General features: G+C 33.3%; 1 long non-coding RNA gene across 1 annotated transcript in view; it reads left to right on the top strand.

Annotated features, from left to right (window-relative positions):
- The first annotated feature begins 930 nt into the window (after positions 1-930).
- The window catches only part of LOC140692577 (uncharacterized), a 76,014-nt gene continuing 56,497 nt past the window's right edge, over positions 931-20,447 (top strand). Inside the window, exons 1-9 of the long non-coding RNA XR_012068143.1 lie at positions 931-1,011; positions 1,471-1,591; positions 3,752-3,815; positions 5,174-5,241; positions 7,202-7,333; positions 8,736-8,843; positions 10,722-10,832; positions 11,215-11,276; positions 13,502-13,586. This is a non-coding gene — a long non-coding RNA (uncharacterized lncRNA). The remainder of the gene's footprint in view (positions 1,012-1,470; positions 1,592-3,751; positions 3,816-5,173; positions 5,242-7,201; positions 7,334-8,735; positions 8,844-10,721; positions 10,833-11,214; positions 11,277-13,501; positions 13,587-20,447) is intronic.

The following is a 20,447-nucleotide window of genomic DNA, read 5'->3' as shown; positions in this document are numbered from 1 at the left end:
GGACAGCTTGTGCAGGGCTGGGAAAGAGCATGGCATGATCAGAACTTTAGTTTGACTGGCTTGAAATGTAGAGGGAAAGGGAAACTTCACACTGATGAATCAGAGAGGAGATAGCTGTTTTTTATTAAACTAAAATGGTTGAATGAGCCTTGTTGATTAATGATTTGCCTTAGCAATTTGAATTTGGATTCTGCAAGTATTTTATAAGTTCTTTAAGAAGCTTGTTTTAAAATTTCAGAACTCTTAAGGTATTAGAAGTTCAGTTTTATTTTATAAGAATTTTTAAAAAGTGTTTATTTAACTCAATTAGAACAGAGTTCCTTTAACATAGGAGACTTTATTATCTTATGTATTAATACCCTCTAGAGGTACACAATGAAAAATGTGATTTATAAACAGATACATAGAGACACAAGGAAAACAGAGCATGTAGCTTCAGTAACAGTTTAAGAGAAAAGTCAGAAACAGAAATCTTCCCTGGTCAAAATACCAAAAAAAGCACCTGGGGCTTATATCCCTTAATTGATTTGAGCTCTAAATGGACAAATACACATTTTTTTTTTTAAATTGCTAAGAACAAGATTCTTTTTCATGTTGAGTAATAATTTTGGAGTTTAAATAAATACCAACAATAGAGCTATGAGGGAGGAAAAATATAAAATACTGATTTTTTTATTTGATTTCACCGTGAGGTGCATTCTTAAATACATAGGAGACAACTGTCATGATTTGCACAACTCGCTTGCAAATAGTTCAACAGTATTAACAATGATTGAATTTAGGTGGTGGGCATATGGGAATTTATCATCCTATTAAACAGTTTTCTGTACTTCTGAGACTTATAATAAAACATTGGAAGGAACCTGTTAGACATAATGCTCTATGTGAAGTAATTTGTTCCCTTTGTGAAATTCTAGGAAGGTTAAAATGCATGTTCATATCTTCAAGAAAGTCACAAGCATTTATGATGTAATCAGAACTACCTGAGGATCTGTGAAACTTGCTGAGTTGGTGAGTTTTTTAAAATGTCTTAAAACATTTTGTTTTTACAAAGATTACAGGAGTAAGAGAAGGTAAATCTTAATCAACTCTTAATATTTTTTTCCTGGTTGATGTGATATAATTAAATGTGGGGAAAAAAAGGTAAATTCTAAAAGGAGACAGTACCTTGATGGTTTTCTATGGAGGAAACTCAAGCAGGAGGAAGTTTAATTTAAAAACATAAATTACTGCTCTTTATAATACATTCTAAGTTGTCATTCTTTTGAATGCCTTCCTTTCCAGACAGATGTGTTATTCTGGGAGATCATCAGGACTTCTGGGTATTTGGAGGTATTGACCTAACCAGTGGAACTGCTGATTTATAAGAAGTTGTCCAGAATTTTGGAAAACTGATTAGTAGAGGTAAATAATGTTTCCATGGCAAGTGATGACAGAAAGTGACTTCAGTGAATTTTCCTTTGTTTTTAGGCAGATGTACCTAACCATGTATGTTAACAATGATTTCAAGCTGGAGACTGAGAAGAACTGCCATTTTTGCCAGCTGGGATGCAGAAAAATTTGGACTTCTGGGTTCCACAAATGGGCTGAGGTAACTAAGACAGTAAACATATCTTCTTGGTCAACATGTATCTCAGGGTAATCACAGATGTGTTCCATTACCTGATACTGTTTTAAATTGGATAAAAACAAGAAAATTTAAGAAATAGAGTTTGTTTTTGCTTTTACATCAGTTTGGCAAAACAGAACAACCTCTTAATTACTAAGCACAAACCAATTTTTTCATTATTTTTAAAATATTTTAGTTTCTATTTATATTGGTTTTGTGATAAGTAAGTAAAATCTGTAAGCTCAGAAAATAGTCAAACCTAGGAAACTGCTTCTGACAAGTGAATTAGCCTATTGAAAATCTGATTTAGATCCTTGGCATTAATTTTCAAGTTTTTACAGTTTCCTTGGATTTCTTCTATCCAGGAAAACAACATGCTCTTTTTAGATGACTATACTCTGATTATAGTCTCTCCTTTATGGATTCAACACTAAATTGTAACCATAGGTATATTTTACCATTTACAAAAGTGCCTGGTTGGGAAGTGTAATACAATGATTTTGTAAATTGAATTACTCTAAAATTTCAAGGATTTATTTTTAATTCAATTATGATTAATTTTCATTTGTCACTGGCTCTTAATGCTTTATTTTAAAGTGTCTCTCATAGACCCCCTTCTTTCATCTTCTTCCCTTAGTCTCTCTTTCCAGTAACTCTAAGTTCTTACATGTTCAAGGTAGGCTTGTGTATTTTTTTTAAAGGCAGGCGCACCAAAAAGCACTTTCCTGTGACTATCCTCTGTTTTGTTCATTTATGAGTCCAAATTTTATAGAATTGATTTAAAGAATGTCATATCTTTCTTATTATTGTGAATGGTTTTTAAAATGCTTTCCTTCTGACTCATTTCTGCATACTTTAAAATAATAATATGAATCAAATAAGTATGGGAATAAAATCACATTTACTTGTATCACATTTGATTCCATTTATATGGCAAAGTCTTATTATTATGTTGTTGTTATGAACATGCATTTCATAATACACTTATTTAGATGAATCAGAGCTTATTCATTAAGGTCATTTACTTTTAGAAATATGTAATTTCTTGTGAACACATGTATATAGAAATACATGTGTCTTTTTATAATTTAAGCAGCTTAAAATACAGATAAAATAAATCCAAGATATAAGATAATATGCCTTGCATTAATTTAAATTCATGTGAGTTAAAAGACAATTTGAATATTGTTTCCCATTTTCTACTAGCTTCTTGATCATATTCAGCAGCACATTTACCTTTACATATAATTAAGGAATCTTTTTTATTTCTACTGTAGCTCTGTAATAATGGAAACTCTGCCACAGAATCAGCTGTCATCTATCCCATGTGGTCAAGTGCAGAAGTGAGAATTCTCATTTGTGGGATGACCACTCACAGCTTTAAATGTTTTTACTGTAACTGCTTTTATAAGGTATCAAGCTAGAGAGAGAGAGAGAAACAGAGAGAAGAAAAGAGTTCTCTCTGCATATTCCCATGTTGTGTGATGGCATTAGTCTTCTTCTGCTGTATTTTTCTAGAATGTGTGTGCGTGTGTGCATGTATGTGTGAGAAATGTCTTGTCTTTGTCCTAATAGCCACTCTTCTCTCCCTCGAGTTTTTTTCTCTATCCTCCCCTCCTATATTTTTCTTTTTCATCAATATCTTCTCTTTCAAAAAATTCTTGATAAATCAAATTTCCAACTTCCTCACTTTTAATATGGTAAAGTTACTTGGATCCCCAACATCAAGGGATCTCATACTTTAATGTCTGTAAGGATTTCCAGAGACACCTTTTAAAAATACAGATTTCCAGGCCTTACTTTGAGCAGTCCTCTTCCAGTAGATCCAGGGTGAGGCTGAGCATCTCCGAGCCTTCCCCCTTCATATTATGGTGCAGGGGATCAGGGGCAGTTTTCCTCTGGGTCTCCCTGCTGTTGCTATTAACAGTGGCTACAGCATCACTAATATTTTTCTTTCTTGTTTTAATTGCATTAATATTATCAACCAGTTAATAGCATTTTCTTAAAATTATGGTCAAAAGCATAGGTGTTTGATTTATAATGGTATCTGCAAACCACTCTTTTACTGAATTAATTTGTTTTGCTTGTATTTCCAAAATTGTAAATGCTGTGAGTTAAGTGACTGCTTTGCTTCAACTACAGGAGAATGTGAAAACACTCCAGGAGAGAGAGGTTGCATATATCAATGCAGACTCATACACAGAAGGTAAATTTTATTTCAGATTGTCATTAAATAGTATACCAGTATTTAAGTCTATCAACTCCAACTCATAAACTAGGATTATCCTCTTTCTATGAGATGCCTCAATAATACCTCCATTTCTCCATTTTACCAGAGAGAACATTATTATGATTCAAATGAATCAATATGATTCATAACTAAGCTATTGATCCTAATTTCTTTAGTATATTTACCATTTGCCTATCTTGGATTACTACTTAAAACTTTAGTACTTTTGACATTCTTCCTGTGGAGCTATTTTTAAAAGTTGGGCTAAAATATTTCATACAGAAATAGTTCCTGTATGTATTGGAACAACTCTGAAATAAGCACCCACTACAGACTTCCTTTTGACCCTGACATGTGGCATGTGCATCTGTAGGCTTTCATCGTATTATGGTTATTTCTAGGTAAGTGTCACAGGACACATGTTAGTTACTGACATGCTCTAGTCTACAGTCTTCATATTGAATTGAATAAATGAATAAAAACATGAACATTATGGCCTTACCACTTCCTTTGCCAAAGACCCCTAGGTACTGCTGCCGTAATGAGCAATGACCCTTACTTTTACTGCAGGAGCTGCAGCCTTAGCAGCAGAGTCCGCCTCTGCAGTCTCCTATCCTGAGTGTGTGCTGCAGCCTCTCTGGCTCCTGAAGAGTTATTTCCACCTTGTGTTTTAGTTTTAGCCAGACTGTCTGCCTGTCTATTTATCTCCCTACCTATCTGTCTATTCTAAAATTTTATTTATTTCTTTTTACTGAAGTACATTTGATTTGTAATATTAGTTTCAGGTGTACAGCAAAGTTACTCAGTTATATACATATACATATACATATACATATACATATACATATACATATACATATACATTGTTTTTAGATTCTTTTCCATTATAGGTTATTATAAGATACTGAATATAATTCCCTGTACTATACAGTAGGTCCTTGTTGGTTATCTGTTTCATATATAATAGTGTATATCTGTTAATGCTGAACTCCTAACATATCTCTTCCCTTCCCCCTTTCCCCTTGGGTAACCATAGTTTCTTTTCTATGTCATGAGTCTATTTCTGGTTTGTAAATAAGTTCATTTGTATCATTTTTTTGTTTGTTTACATTCCACATATAAGTGATAGAATGTGATATTTGCCTTTCTCTGTCTGACATACTTCACTGAATATGATAATCTGTAAGGTCCACCCTATTTTTAATTCTCCAGGAATGATGCCTTGAATTTGAAATCTGTTATATATTGTTTATAATTAGAAAATAAAGTTAGAATTAAATACAGGTTTGTAGTCCATTTGGAGGTATTAAAATTCTCTCTTATTTATTTTGCAGGCAATTATACTCTCAGAGTTGACTGTACACCCCTTCTTTTCCAGTTGGTATATAAACTGACAAAAGAGGTATGTAAATAGATCTGTTGTAATGATTTCTGATGAGTAGATAAATCAATAACTTTTGTTTTCTAAATTACTAATATTTAAACTGGTGACAGACATAGCTGATTTGTATAAACAAGAAATCAGAACGAGCTTTAATACACTACTTATGTGACATAACTATGAGAACAGTAGTGCTAGTCTCTGTTCTAATAATAGTTCCTAATAATTGTATACATTTGTTAAAATGTGCAGGGTCTATTGTTTCATGGGGCAGAGTCTCTTTGATATAACAGAAAGAATACTGAGCTGGGTTGGGGAAGCCTTGGCTGTGAAGATTGCCTTGGCTATTCATTCATTCATTCATTCATTCATTCAGGAAGTATTTATTGTGTGTTTACTATATATCAGGTCCTATGAAAGGAACTCTAGCAGCAAAAGTGATAAAAGGACAAGGTTACTGAATCCAAATACTTTGTAATCTAGAGAGGCCACAGACCTGTAAATGAGGACTCATACTTCACTTGAATATTGGATACTATATACAGTGGAGGACAGTTGCAGAAGAGAGAAGTTAAAATCCTAGGGTAGCTGGTGAGGTTGGAAAGCATTAGAAGGTGTTTAGAGAAGGATTAGTGGTTAGGCTGTAAAATGGAAGGATGTGAAAGTGGGGAGAATGTTTCTCCTCAGAGGACACAGGACCTAATAAAGATGTGGATGTGTGAAAGAACATTTCCTGACTTCTGGGTAATGCAATATAACCTCAATGTAAGGTGTTGGTGAAAAAGCTGGTAAGAAACGGGGCCTGACACATAGGCCTAAATGTTCATAAATCTGGTGATGGTGAAATTAAAGAATCTTTAACAAGGTTGTACATTATCATTTTTATTCATTAGAAAAATTACTCTGTATCAGTGCAGTGAATACGTTAAGCTGTAGTAAGTCTAAAAGCAAAATGGAAATAACTCCACATACTTATTTAGCACACAGGAATTTATAAATACTAGTTATTGATGTAAAAAGTACTCTGAAAATGCTACTGCACTCTGAATCTCTAAAAATTATGTGATCTACTCATTGAGTATATGTGTGCTTCATTTAAATAACCCCCATTATAGAATTTAACTGTAGAAATGTTTCTTTCAAGTAGGTATCACTTAGATGACAGTGGGAAGTAGATGTCACATCTCTGTGGTCCTGTTTCCCAATCGCCCTTCATCTTGCCCTGTCCTTTTCACTGTTAGTGTCTTTAACATCTCATCCTCCCAAGTGAGCATCCTCCCATGCCCATCACAACGCCCACCATACTGGGAAGCTTAGGTCCTTGATCCTTTTATTGAAATGTCCCATAAAAACATCTAAAAGCACGCTGAAAAGACAGCCCTTGTTGGGGAATCCTTCTCATGAGATACATTTACTCTCTGTCCTACAGAGGAGGCTCCTGCCTTTATAGGAGGGGTAGTAAGAATTTTAGGGCCAAGAAGGAGAAGCTTAGGTCTATCCCCTTTGTACATTTATTTAATAAGTATTAAATGTGTAAGTGGTTACCATAGTGACAGGATAAATCAAACATAGTTTCTGCTATTAGTGTGTTACCTGTGTAGCCAGGAGAGACTATGATCAAGAATTTTCAAATCCAAGATAGAGATTAAAATAACCAAAGGGTATACAGATAAAAGTGTGGGAAGCAAAAAATAAGTATCTTAGTTTATTATTTTACATGTTGGAATTAAACAGCCTGCTTAATGGGAAATTGCAAATTTTTTCCCATTCTAAAGCCTCTTTTACATTAATTTGTATTTAATTTTCATGCCACTTTAGATACAATATATTTGACTTTCAGAGTTTTTGTTTTAGGTAGTTTTTTAACAGTTTAACTGGGAAATTAAAATGTATATTTAGAAGTTACATTATCAGGATGAACTAATTAATTGTCCAGAAGAGAAGAGTGAGATTTTATAATCTTGTTTGATTTGATTGTCAGTGGAAGAATCAGACATCATTCATCTGGAGAAATGCTATTGGTTGCTGAGGGCTCAATCCCGAACTGGATGATTTGATTTAGAGACATTTGGCCCATTGGCTTCACCACCAATTCGTCCATCTCTGAGTGAAGGTGGGAATCCTTCTATTTTCTACAAATGTTCTTTGCTAAACACGTGAGCCTTGTTCCACCTTTGGAGCCTTGTGTAAGTCGGTTTACCTTTCTGCACTTGAATATTCTCATATATAAAATCAGTTTGACCAAGACAATCATTATGAAAGTGTGCTCCAGTGTGGTGCCTCAGCATCTGGTGCAGGGTCAGGGTGGTGGACACTGAATAGGCAAAGCTCTAGCTTCCACACATGACCCCACCTCTTCCTCAGCTGAGGAGTGTCTATTGTATTTCTTTTATATAGAAGAAGGTTCCACTGCTGTATACTTCCCCCACCCTTAAAAAATTAAGAAACCACTAGACCATCTCTAAGGTCCCCACTTAGCTCTAAACTTTTCACTACTATATATACATATATATATATATATATATATATATATATATATATATATATATATATATATTTTAAATGAGGTTTACAAGGAGCAGTTGTGGGTGATAATCACAAAAACTGTATTTGAAATCTGAAAGCTTGGGTTCTTCTTCTGATTCAGACCTTTTTAAAAAAAATTTCTTACTTTTAGCAAGTCATTTAACTACTTCTTAGCTTCAATTTTCTGCTCTTTGAGAGCACAGAATTAGATTCTTGAAATAGACAGTCTGTATTCTTCAGATTTCTAGTGTGTTTTAGAAATATTTATTTGTTAGGGGAGCTAGAACAGACAGGGTTTCCACTTCAGCAGTGCAGTTATGTTTTTACCTTTTTATAATTAGAGATTGAGAAATCATTTCATTTGAAAATAAAATGATTCCATTTATTTTTTATGAAAAGTTTAAAAACCACAGGATTAGATTATAAATTGCCCTTTATTTCTGAAATTTAATATATTTAGTTATACAGATTAAGTGGTACAATGAAGACTGCAGTACAGAATTTCTGTCTCTTATAATATAGTGTGTTAGTTTTCTTTGCTTCATGAAGGAGCTGTATGAATCTCATTAATAACAACACAGTATATCTTTGATAGAGTTCAACTTTTCTTCTTCTTTTTTCCTTTTTCTTCTTAGTCTTTCCAAATTAGGATAATTGTGGTCTCTGACATTTTTCCAGTTAAATTTTTAAAATACATCTTTATTTTTTACATTCTACAATCACTTTTGACTTTTGGAATTAATATAAGATAGAGACAGGTATGCAGACAAAACCAAACACTAAATGATAGTATTTTCTTCTAGGAAGTTAAATGTTGGTTATAATTATGCCAGGGGGTGGGGGAAAAACTTCCTAAGACAGTGGAAACTACTGATAACTTCTAAAAACTAAATCAGTTTATGCGAGTCATGCCTCCTTTCATAGGCATGTCATTATTAACAGAAAGTTTGTTGGCTGTGATTTATTCTGTCTGTGTTCCTATTTTACAGGTTTATTTAATGCTTTTGGTGAAAATCATGACAGCCACATAGATTTTAAGGAGATATCCTGTGGGCTATCAGCTTGTTGCAGAGGACCTCTGGCTGAAAGACAGAAATGTAAGTGTGTTAAACATCACAAAATTTGGAAGCTATACAGAGAAAAAAATTAGCATCCATTCATGTAAAAAATCATCTGATTAAGGCTTGAATTTTCATCCCTTTTGCAAATAGCAATCTCTTGCTAAGGTTTTACTGAAGTCAGTGTAAAGGTTCAATCATCTATTCTTTTTTACTGTGGAGTAATTTAAGATCTTTGTTATTAATAATGGTTGATTTTCCAGATAAATGTACAATTCATGATAAATGAACTACATCAGTCATGATGTGTTTGAAAATGTTAAGCATATAGAAAATATTTTCTGGTAGTCTATATAGAAAATTTGTCTTGCTTAACTTGAATTTCAACTTATTTTCTATCACTGTGTATATTGATATTTTATTAGCAAAATTAAATTTATGATAAAACAATTTTATTAAATACTAAATTTATCTTTTAAACCTATCTAAAATATTATGGCATAATTTATAAGCATATTACATTCCTAAATCTTAACCATATTTGTTAGGAAAATGCAGCAGTTTACATTTAATTGGAACCTAATTCTTACATATTCACTAGGGTCATTATCTCTGCATCTTTCTAAAATACAGCTTCACAAATACTGCATATTTTGGGTATGATACTTAATAGTTCAATATTCTTTAATAATGTTGTACTGTGATGCACTCAGTTAACTTAATAGCATAATTATTACATGGGTGTGTGAAGTAGATAATTATTTAATCTTAAAAATTTAGATTTCTTTTATCTTCCCTGATAGTATACCATTACTCTAACCTGGCTTTGTGATAGATTATTTGTTCACATTAAAGTTCTGGTATTAAAGAGGCTGAAGTCTTTGTTTCTCAATTGAGGTTGTTGTCTTAAATTTTTTTTAAATTTATTTTTTTGCCAGTGGACTAGTGGAAGTTAACCAAATAGACTAACTAGCAATTTTGCTGATATTGATGTTAATTAGCAAAGTGCTGATATTTTGGATTTTTAGCTTGTTGTATATAAACTTCATTGAAGAATTGAAATTGTTCTTAGGCAAAAATATTGGGTGCACATTAATTACATTGGAGAGGCAAAATCTTTATACAGTCATCTCTCATTATCTTCTGAGGATTGGTTCTGAGACCCCCTCAGATACCAAGTCCATGGATGCTCATGTCCTTATGTAAAATGGCATAGTATTTGCATATAATCTATGCACATCCTCTTGTATACTTTAAATCATCTCTAGATTACTTTTAGTACCTAATACAATGTAATTATTTGTAAATACAATGTAAATGATATGTGAATAGTTGTCAGTGCATAGCAAATTCAAGTTTTGCTTTTGAGAACTTTCTGGGAAAATTTATATATATATATATATATATATATATATATATACACATATATACTTTTGATCTATTGTTTATACCTGTGAATGCAGAACCAATGGATACGGGGAGCTGACTGTACCAGCTTTTTGTTGATTCTTAATGTAGATGGAATATTTTCAGCATTGTAAGAATCAACTCTGAAGTGATCAGTTATAAATATTAGAAATTAATTTAAAAGCTTGAATTACCTTCTCAAAATCTGTGAGATATTGTATAGTAACTTGGCCCTTCTTTTTCAGTTTGCAAGAAATTTAACTTTAGATTTAGATGAAGGATAGAGTTCTCTAAGCTGGCTAATTATATAAGGAGAGAGACTTGTGAAGTGTACAGGAATTCCTACAAGTTCAAAGGACTTTAATGACACAATCTCCTCCAAATAAGAACTTAATCCAGAATGTAGTTGTTTGAGGAACTAAGTAATTTCACTAGGGCAGGTTGTAATAAAATGTATTATACTTCAGAATATAAAAGTAATTTTCCTCCATAAGAGTTTCTTTTCTTTAGTTTGCTTCAAGGTATTTGATGTTGATGGTGATGGAGTTCTCTGTAGGGTTGAACTGAGAGACACGTGGTTGCACAGAGGTCTGGAAGGACAACTGCACCGATGGTACCCTGGTAAAGTCTGATTGTATACATCTTCTTGCATGTAAACTTCCAACAGGAACATAGAGTGAAGAATTTTTTAAAAGAGGTTGAGAAAAAGATTTCTTACTACTTCTAGGTTCTATATTATGCTACTCAAAATATTCATAGCCAAAGATGCAAAATTGGGAAGAGAATTTACCTTAGAAAATTTAATAAACTGAATGTATTATGTAAAAAAAAAATGAAACCACTGGAAAATTGTCATAAATTTTTAAGGTAAACAAGCAATCTATTTCTGGAATTAAAAAAAAAACAAAACTTGACCGAAAAAATATTTTATACTTCAGCTACTGTCTAATAAAAATGATACCTTCTCTTTCCTAACTACTGATTTGGGTTTCTGGTTTTAAAGGAATTACTTGTGGATCTATCCAACATTGTAGAGACACATAGAATGCACATGACACCACAAAGGTGAGTCTAGCAGAGACTAATTTATTCTTTTCTAAAAATACATTATATTCTGAATTGGTATACATACGTTACATATACATACTTGAATCTCTTCTGCATCATCCCTGCTAAATGCTTATTTGGACCTGTGGTTACAATAACTCCAAGTTGTCCCTAAGGAAAGCCCATTCGACCTTTAAACAACTCCATTAAGTGTTATTTACATAAAAACATTATATTTTATAAGCTAGGCATTTTGTAAAACTTAAGTAGAGACAGCCCTTGCCATCTGTAGTTTATAATCTTTACTTCTCCCAGTTTAATACATTATGGTAAGACAAAACTTATATTGAGCAAAAGAAGCCACAATAAAAGAACACATTGTACAATTTAATTTATATGAAGTTCTAGAACAGAGACAGAACTAATGTTAATAAGTGTTACAATAGTGATTTTGGAGATGGGTGAGTTAACTGAGAAGGAGCATAGGATATCTGGGATAATGGAAATTATTTTTCATCTCAATCTGGGTGGTGTATATAGTTTTTAAATTTTTTTTTCAATAATATTGGTGAGGGTCTGTCCTAAGTTCTTTAATAGCAGCCAGAATAAGTGTATAATAGCAGAAACAAGCATGTACTTTACAAAGAATAAAGCCTTGAATTTTTTTAGATTCAAAACATTTATTAAAGATATTATAATAGGTTTGTCTTAATGTCTATGTATCCCTGTGAAACTGAAGATAATCCATATATGTGAGACACATATGAGTTAATTTGACCCTTTCTATTCAAATGTTGACATGTACCAAGTTGCAAATGGTAGGATGTAGACCATAGTGGCCTTACACAGGCTTTGAAAAATAAGTAACATTTTTTTCAATCACAAATCCAGAAGAAATCATCATAGTCTTATTAACTGACACTCAATAGAAATAAATAATAGAAATGAATTTTTCAGGGCTTGATCTTTGTTTGGCAATTCAGATAACCGTCTTCATTTACTTTTCTGCCCAAAACTAAGGTAGCCATTTCTATTTGGTATATATGAAAACAGAAACACAGGAAAGTTTCTATTAGGAAATACCTTCTGTAGAGATACAATTTCCATCGCCTTTCTTCTGTGTGTTTGATAAGTATGGAGGTTATCATTGCTGTCTATTTTTATATAAGACCGAGTTTCTTCTTATGGCTGTACTTTTGAACATTAAAAAAAAAGATCATTTAGCTGCTCCATCTCCGTGTAACCATAATAATGAAATGGTAAAAATTTAGAATAGATTTTGGACCTTTCAACGAAACCTATCACCCATATTCACTGGTGACTAGACGGTGACAATATTACCCATTATTTTGTACCATTACATTGGTGTTAATATACTTCAATGGAAGTTGCATCATGAAAGCCATTAATTACCATCACAGTGCTTTAAAATCTTTTCTTGTAATAAATGGTAATATATATTGAATGAATACATGAATATCATTAATAGTAAATATTATTAAATATCTTTAAATAATAAATCATTAGATAATAAAAATATAATTAAGTAATAAACGCTAAGAACATTATTATTCATCTAGGATTGTTAAGGTGATTGTTCAAAACATGAAGTAAGAAGCATTTGGTTATATTTTTGCCTGCCAAGAAATATTGTCTACTGTATATAAATGTAATTTTTGGTACACTTTGACACCAAAAAAAAAAAAATACTGCTTTACTCAACTTGTGAAAGTAATGTTACATTTTATTTTGAGGAAATGTTAATATAGATACTCATTTATTATATATATTTAGTTCTTTTAAATCTCTTAAGAAGTCTAATAATATTGCCAGATGTTTTAAAGATCTTAGAAAATTGTTAGGGTCAAAGGGCATAATCCAAAGAGTTTGGAAAAATGCTTTCAAAGTTAGTAAATAGTCCTTTTTCTCTACCCAGAACCTTTTGTGGGTTCTGTTAGTAAACTTCACCTTGAACCAGAAGATACTGTGAGTTATTTCCCAGGTCTTACTGGAGGAAGATTTTTGGTGATAAATTGCCCACGTTATGACTGACTACTTCAGAGTTTGGTTACTTTTGAACTTATTCTTGCTGGCCTACTTTCGGATGAATACACAGCATCTACATTAAATCATTAGTTTTCTTTCAGACAAATGACCATTGCAAGTTTAATAAAACAAATTTAATTCAAATAATATAAGAAAATGAAGATTTAAGATATTCTTAAATATTGTTTCTCTTTCAGAATGGCCATCTTAACTCTAGAAGAATATCAGATCTGGAGTGTGAAAAATGTTCTTGCCAATGAGTTTTTGAATCTACTTTTCCAGGTATGTTTAAGGTAAATGACAGAGACCGAGGGCAGTGGTACCAGTAGTTCTACATCTTTTCCATTATGTAGTAGTTAGACAACTAGACTACAAAACCATATATTGTCAAAAGAACTGCATTAACCTGTACACCACCAGCAGATGGTAAGTTAGAGCGTGCGTGCTTCTTAGAGTCACAATGTGCATGATAGGAAAGTAGAGTATAGCTGATAATGTTTATCTTAATAACTCATGATAGAGCAGATTGTAGACACATAGAAAAGCATTTAAAATGTAAAAGCCATTATAATTTGCTATTTTTCTTTACTTTTTTTTTAAGACCCTCCCTAACAAGTAAGGCAGTGTGGACAGAGACATAGATCATAAGTTGGCAGCTGTAAATTTTTCACAAAGTATACCATCTTTCCAGTTAGGAGGGTATTTTAGATGCAGAGCTGTTTCTTAATTTTCTTTCTTTCTTTCTTTCTTTTTTTCTTTTTTTGTAATTTAATTCTTTAGAAGGTCCAATAAAGATTGAAGGAGAAAGGAGGAAAGAAAAGCTGTCAGGGGTGAACATGAAATCATAAAACTTGCCAGATTTTAAGTATTTTTCCAGTTAAAGTAGTTCTCTTTGCTCCAATTTAAAGAAACAACTTATAGTTTCCCATTTTTCATAATTCTTCAAAAATATATGTTGATTTAATAGTATTTTACAGGGGGGAGGGGTGTGAGTAGGGACAGACTGGAAGTTCAAGATTTGTAAATACTGACAGGTATATATAGAATAGATAAACAAGCTTATAATGTATAGCACAGGGAAATATATTCAAGAATTTGTAGTAGCTCATGGTGAAAAAATATGAAAACAAATATACGTATATTCATAAAGGACTGAAAAATTGTGCTGTACACCAGAAATTGACACAACATTGTAAATGGACTATAACTCAGTTAAAAAATAAAAGATATAACTGTTAGAACACTATAAAAAAAAGTAGTATTTTAGATTTTTTTTTTATTTTATTCTCCTTTTCTTATAAAAGCACCCCTATGAAGATCAATAAGGCTTGATATCTTCATATCTATCATGATCCTCCATTGTGAATACAGAGTAACCTGCCTGTGGCACAGCTATGTTAGAATAAATGAAAATTCAACTCTTCCTGACAGCTAATATCTAATGTATATTTAAAGCATATGAAATCTGATAAGCCTGTGATGCCCATTTAAATCAATCAGTTGCTCCACTGTCAGTTATCTGCCAGGATCTAAGTTGATATGTCTTTATAAAATATAAATACATATAAAAATAATATAAACCTACTATAAACAGAAATGACTTGGTTAGTAATATGAAAATTGAGCAGCTATTTTTATCTCATTTAAAATGATGCCCTCAATTACTTTAAGTTATCATTAATTATATAGATATTTTGACCACTGAAGTTTGTGTCTGAGTCATGTTGCAGCTCTTACATAGCAAAGCATTTTGAACTTTTATATTGCCTTTCCTATTTTCTCATGCTTATCAGGGAATGGCATAGGCACTATTTTTTCTATGACTCTATAAACAGATGTATGCCTGAAATTTTCTTTTGTGTCTCAGGGTTTCTAGCATTATATTACTGACAGATTTTTTATTGGTTAGCAATCTAATTTTTTTCTTGGTATATATAGTCCTTTCAGTCCTTTCAAATATATATATATATATATATATATATATATATATATATATATATAGTCAGTTTTCAATTTTGTGTCAATTTCTGGTGTGCAGCACAATGCTTCAGTCATACATGAACATACATATATTCATTTTCATACTCCTTTTCACCATAAGTTACTACAAAACATTATTGGATATAGTTCCCTGTGCTATACAGTATGAACTTGTTTATAAATTGGGAGTTTGAGATTTCCAGGTACTAAATATTAACATTACATTTTATGATGCTCACTTTATCCCATATTCAGACATGCTTTTAAAACTTTATTTTCACTTAATATATAAGTAAGCAGGCTTACTCTAAATTGTTTTATTTTCTGTCTGTTTCTAAAATAGAATTAGCTAATAAATTCAGTGATAAAAGCTTGAATTATACTTTTATTTTATTTGCCAAGATCCCACTCCTGGCTGACCATTTTGGGTATTTAAGTATAAAGTAAGTAAATGTCAGTAGAATTAGGAAACCATTCCTGTGGTAATATTATTTTCAGTCCTTTCAAATAAACTCAGTGCCCAATATTTTGCAGAGGAAGCATTCTAAACATGATCAGGATCTTCTATCTTATACGTTTGTCAGAAAGTATCAAATGTTAAACAGTCTGATAAACAGAATAGTGCACCACACTGACCCCTACCTATATCCATGTTCTAATCCTGAAATCTGTGAATATGTTATTTTACATGGCAAAGGGTATTTTGCAGATGTATCAGGTTAAGGACTCTGAGACAGGGAGATTAGCCTGGATTATCTACATGGGCCTAGTCTAACAACAGGAGTCCTTAAAAATTGAAAATCTTTCCCAGATGTGGTCAGAAAGATATGACTTTGGAAGAAGGATTAGAAAGCTGTAAAGCTGTTAGCTTTGAAGATAGAGGAAGGGTCATGGGTAAAGAAATGTGGGTGAACACTAGAAGCCGGAAAAGACAAGGAAATATATTCTTCCTTTGACTTACAGAAGGGCATACAGCCCTGCTGACATCTTGATTTTTAGCCAAGTGATACCTGTTCCTGACTTGACCTACAGAATCATAAAATAATAAGTTTGTGTTGCTTTAAGCTGCAAAATTTGTGATAATTTGTAACAGCAGTGATAAAAATAAGTATAGGGGAGGTAATCCAAATTTATGGATTGGAGGGTTCAACATTTTAAAGATGTCAGTTCCCCTTCAACTGATTCAAAAATTTATATGTGCACATCAAAATCCCCAAAACTTAATTGTTGTTACTGTTTCTTTGTAGAACTTGACAAGCTGATTCTAAATACATAGAGAAGCTTGAAGAGCCAACAATAGCCAAGCTGATATTAAAGAACAATGTTAAAGAACTTATTATAAAACAATATTAAGTCTATGTGATAACTACCTAAAGTTAGACATATAGACCAATGGAACAGTATTGAATTAAACCCTGTACCATACATGAACAGTAATTTTAGATAGATTATAAATCTAATAAATTTGAAACAAAAAGCAAAGCATCTGGGGGAGGGTAAAGCTCAGGTGGAATGTGTGCTTAGCATGCATAAGGTCTTGGGTTCAACTCCCAGTACCTCCATTAAAATAAATAACCTAATCCCCCACCAAAATAAAGCATCTAGAAAGTAGTGTAGGAGATATTTTAATGACTTTGAAGCGGCAAAGAGTTCTTAAACAGGACACAGCACTAAACATAAAAGAAGAGTTTTAAGTTGGACTTCAGTAAAATAAAGAATTATTTTTATCAAGAGATACCATTAAGAAAGTGAAAAGCCACATGGTGCGAAAATATATTTGCTATATCTATATCCACCAAAAGACTTGTATCTAGGGCATATAGAGAACAAAAACCAGTGGAGAAAAAGGCAAAACCTCAATATTAAAATGTGCAAAAAAATTGAACAGGTGCTTCACACACAAAAAGAAAAATCCAAATAAGCTATGAAAAGTGGCTGAGCTCTTTAGTAATAATAAAAATACGTACTAAAACCACACTTGGAACACCATTAGACATCCACTAGAATAGTTAGTTGTTAAGTGATATGAAGCATTGGTGAGGGTAACATGCAATGGGGACTCTTACACATGGCCAGTGGGAATATAAATTCTTAAAAATAATTTGAAAGTAGGCTTTTTGAATGAAAGTTATATATGTATATGTGTGTGTGTGTATATATGTACACACACACACATATACATACATACAAACACACACTCCCTGTGTACCCTTCAGAAGCTTCTACATCAGAGCACAAAAGGACATCCAGAAAATTCTCATAATCACTATTTGTTATAGCCCCAAATAGAAAATGACCCAAACACCTGTCAACAATAAATACATAACCATAAGTGGTGGCACATGCATACAAGTTGTATACTTTAAAGCAATAAAAATAAATATACTAGTTTACAGAAAACACTAGTGGATGAATCTTACATAATGTTGAGTGGAATGTACGGGACTAAAAATTTCAAAAGCAAAAAAACCAATCCATGGTGGCTGAATTTAGGATGGTGAATCCATCAAAGGGGTGCCATAGTATCTGGGAAGAAACCCAAAGTGGAACAGCAATGTTCTGTTTCTTGACTGGATGAAGGTTACATAGATGTGTTTACTTTGTGAAAAATCACTGAGCTGTATACTTAAGATATGTTCACATGTAAGCATGTATATTATATTTGCATTTTTTAAAAAAAATCTTTGCTTGCAAAAAAAGATATCCAAAGCCTAAGTATTTATCAGTAGGAGAATGGATAAAACAAATGATAGTATATTCAAACAATGGAATACAATTCAACAATAAAAAAGAATCAACTACTGATACAAGGATGAACCTCAAAAGCCTAATTTATACATTTCATTGTCAGGTAAATTTTAACTCAGAAGGTAAACAAAACTATAAGCAGGCATGTGCCCTAGGGGGAGGGGTGCTGAAGCCTTTGTCTCCTCAGACCTGTGCCATCACTGGCACATCTCGCAAGAAGAGAGGCAGGGCTCAGCCACAGCTACCATCTCCTCCTGTGCATATTGCCAGGGCGGGGGCAGGGCTGAGACCTGAATCTGCACGTGGGGGCCCCACAACCTTTTAGGCAGGACTGAGTCTTGTTTATAGCCTGAGGCAGAGAGGATTTTTCTACCCTCACACCTCAGAGAACTTGTGCCGCCAAGGGAAACAAGGAGCTCAGATTTGGCACAGAGCGTAGGCGGGGCTGTTCCGTGGTCTTCCCTGAGCCCACCTACAGACCACCTACCCGAGGCAGAGCAGGCAGCTGCACAGAGCAGCGGAGCGACCAGCACCAGGAGAGGGCAGGTGGGCAGCCACCCACCTTCCTGGCAGGAACACAGCACCTGACCACAGTGCTGGGACAGGGTGTGATCTGCCCACCTGCTTCCCCCTAAGCACAGCATCTGACTGTGGCATCAGGAGGGGGAGTGACCTGCCCACCCACTAGATAAGAGTTCAGCTCCTGACCTAGTGTTAGGAGGGGGCACAATCTGCTGGCCAACAGCCACTGAGAGCAGCACAGATGAGGGTGCCAACAGAAGGCCTATGAAACAGCAAGCTGAGTTCATGAAGCAGGGCAAAGACACAAAGACCTCTCGATAAAATCATTAAGGGCACACCATCTCCAGGACAAGTAGGTAACTTCTACTCCTTAAGCCACGGTGCCAGAGAGATATGAGCAATGTGAAGAAGCAGAGAAACCACTCCCAATGAAAAGATCAAGAGAAATCCCCTGAAAGCATGAACAAAGAAATAGACATTGATGGTCTATTAAATCAAGATTTCAAAAAAGAGTGATCAAAGTACTGAAGGAACTAAAAGAAATAGTGTTTAGGTATATAAAATGTATCAAAAATGAAATAGAAACTATAAAGAAGAACTAGGTAGGATTAGTAAACTCATTGGCTGAGATGAGAGCTGACCTAAAGGCTGTGCAAAGCAGACAAGAAAATACAGAAGAATAAATAAGTGACCTAGAAGACAGGACAACAGAAAGCACCCAATCAGAACAGCTGAGAGAAAAACAAATGAAAAACAAAACAATATACGGGACCTATGGGGTAATATAAACTGTGCCAATGTATGCATAATAGGAGTTCCAGAAGGGGAAAAAGAACAAAGCGGATTGAAAAGGTATGGGAAGGACTCATGACTGAAAATTTCCCAAACCTAAAGAAGGAATCATATCCAAGCACAGGAGGCTCAGAGGGTCCCAAGCAGGAAGAACCGAAACAGACCCACACCAAGGTATATCCTAATCAAGATAGCCAGATTCAAGGATAAAAAAATGATCCTAAAGGTAGCAAGAGAAAAACAAAGAGTGAGTTACAAGGGAACCCCCATAAGGTTTTCAGCTGATTTTTCTACACTATTTAAAACAGCTAAGACATGGAAACAGCCTAAAATGTCCATCAAAAGATGACTGGATAAAGATGTGGGATATTTATATGATGGGACACTATTCAGCCACAAAAACTGACTACATAACGCCATTTGCAGAGATATGGATGCTCCTGAAGAATGTTATTCAAGGTGGAGCAGTACAGAAAGAGAAAGAGAAATACCATGTGAGATCACTCATGTGTGGAATCTTAAATATATGCAAGATCTTGTGGTAACTCACAGCAAAAAAAAAAAGTGACAATGAATATATGTACATTCATGTATAACTGAAAAATTGTGCTCAACATTGGAATTTGTCATAACATTGTAAAATGACTATTACTCAATAAAAAATGTTTAAAAATAAATAAAATAAAATATAACCTTTAAAATACTGTATAATGAGAGGTGTGATGTTCTAGTATCTGTTCTAAGAAGTACGTTAGACACACATAAGAATAGCCAATGGTCAGAAAGATCACATGTTATCAGCTACCACGCCATGCAAATTAATGACATTTAGCAGATATTCATATATGTGTGTAAATATATAAAATAGGTATTAGTCTATATGTAAATCAAATCAAATATTATATTATAATCTAATGTAAAATCATATCAGCAAAAGCACTGTGCTGACATAAGTGTCTTGGTGTAAACAGATTACAATTTTTTATTGAGTTCTCATAATGGGATAATATTGTGAACCAAGTGGAAATTGTAAAAAAAAGTTTTCCAAAAAAAAAAAAAATCCTGACTACATGAAAAGATGCAGTTACTATAAGGCCTTTC

Source organism: Vicugna pacos, unplaced genomic scaffold, assembly GCF_048564905.1.
Source record: "Vicugna pacos unplaced genomic scaffold, VicPac4 scaffold_13, whole genome shotgun sequence".
Taxonomy (NCBI): Eukaryota; Metazoa; Chordata; class Mammalia; order Artiodactyla; family Camelidae; genus Vicugna; species Vicugna pacos.
Note: the sequence above shows the minus strand (reverse complement) of the source record. Positions and strands in the feature narration are given on the sequence as shown.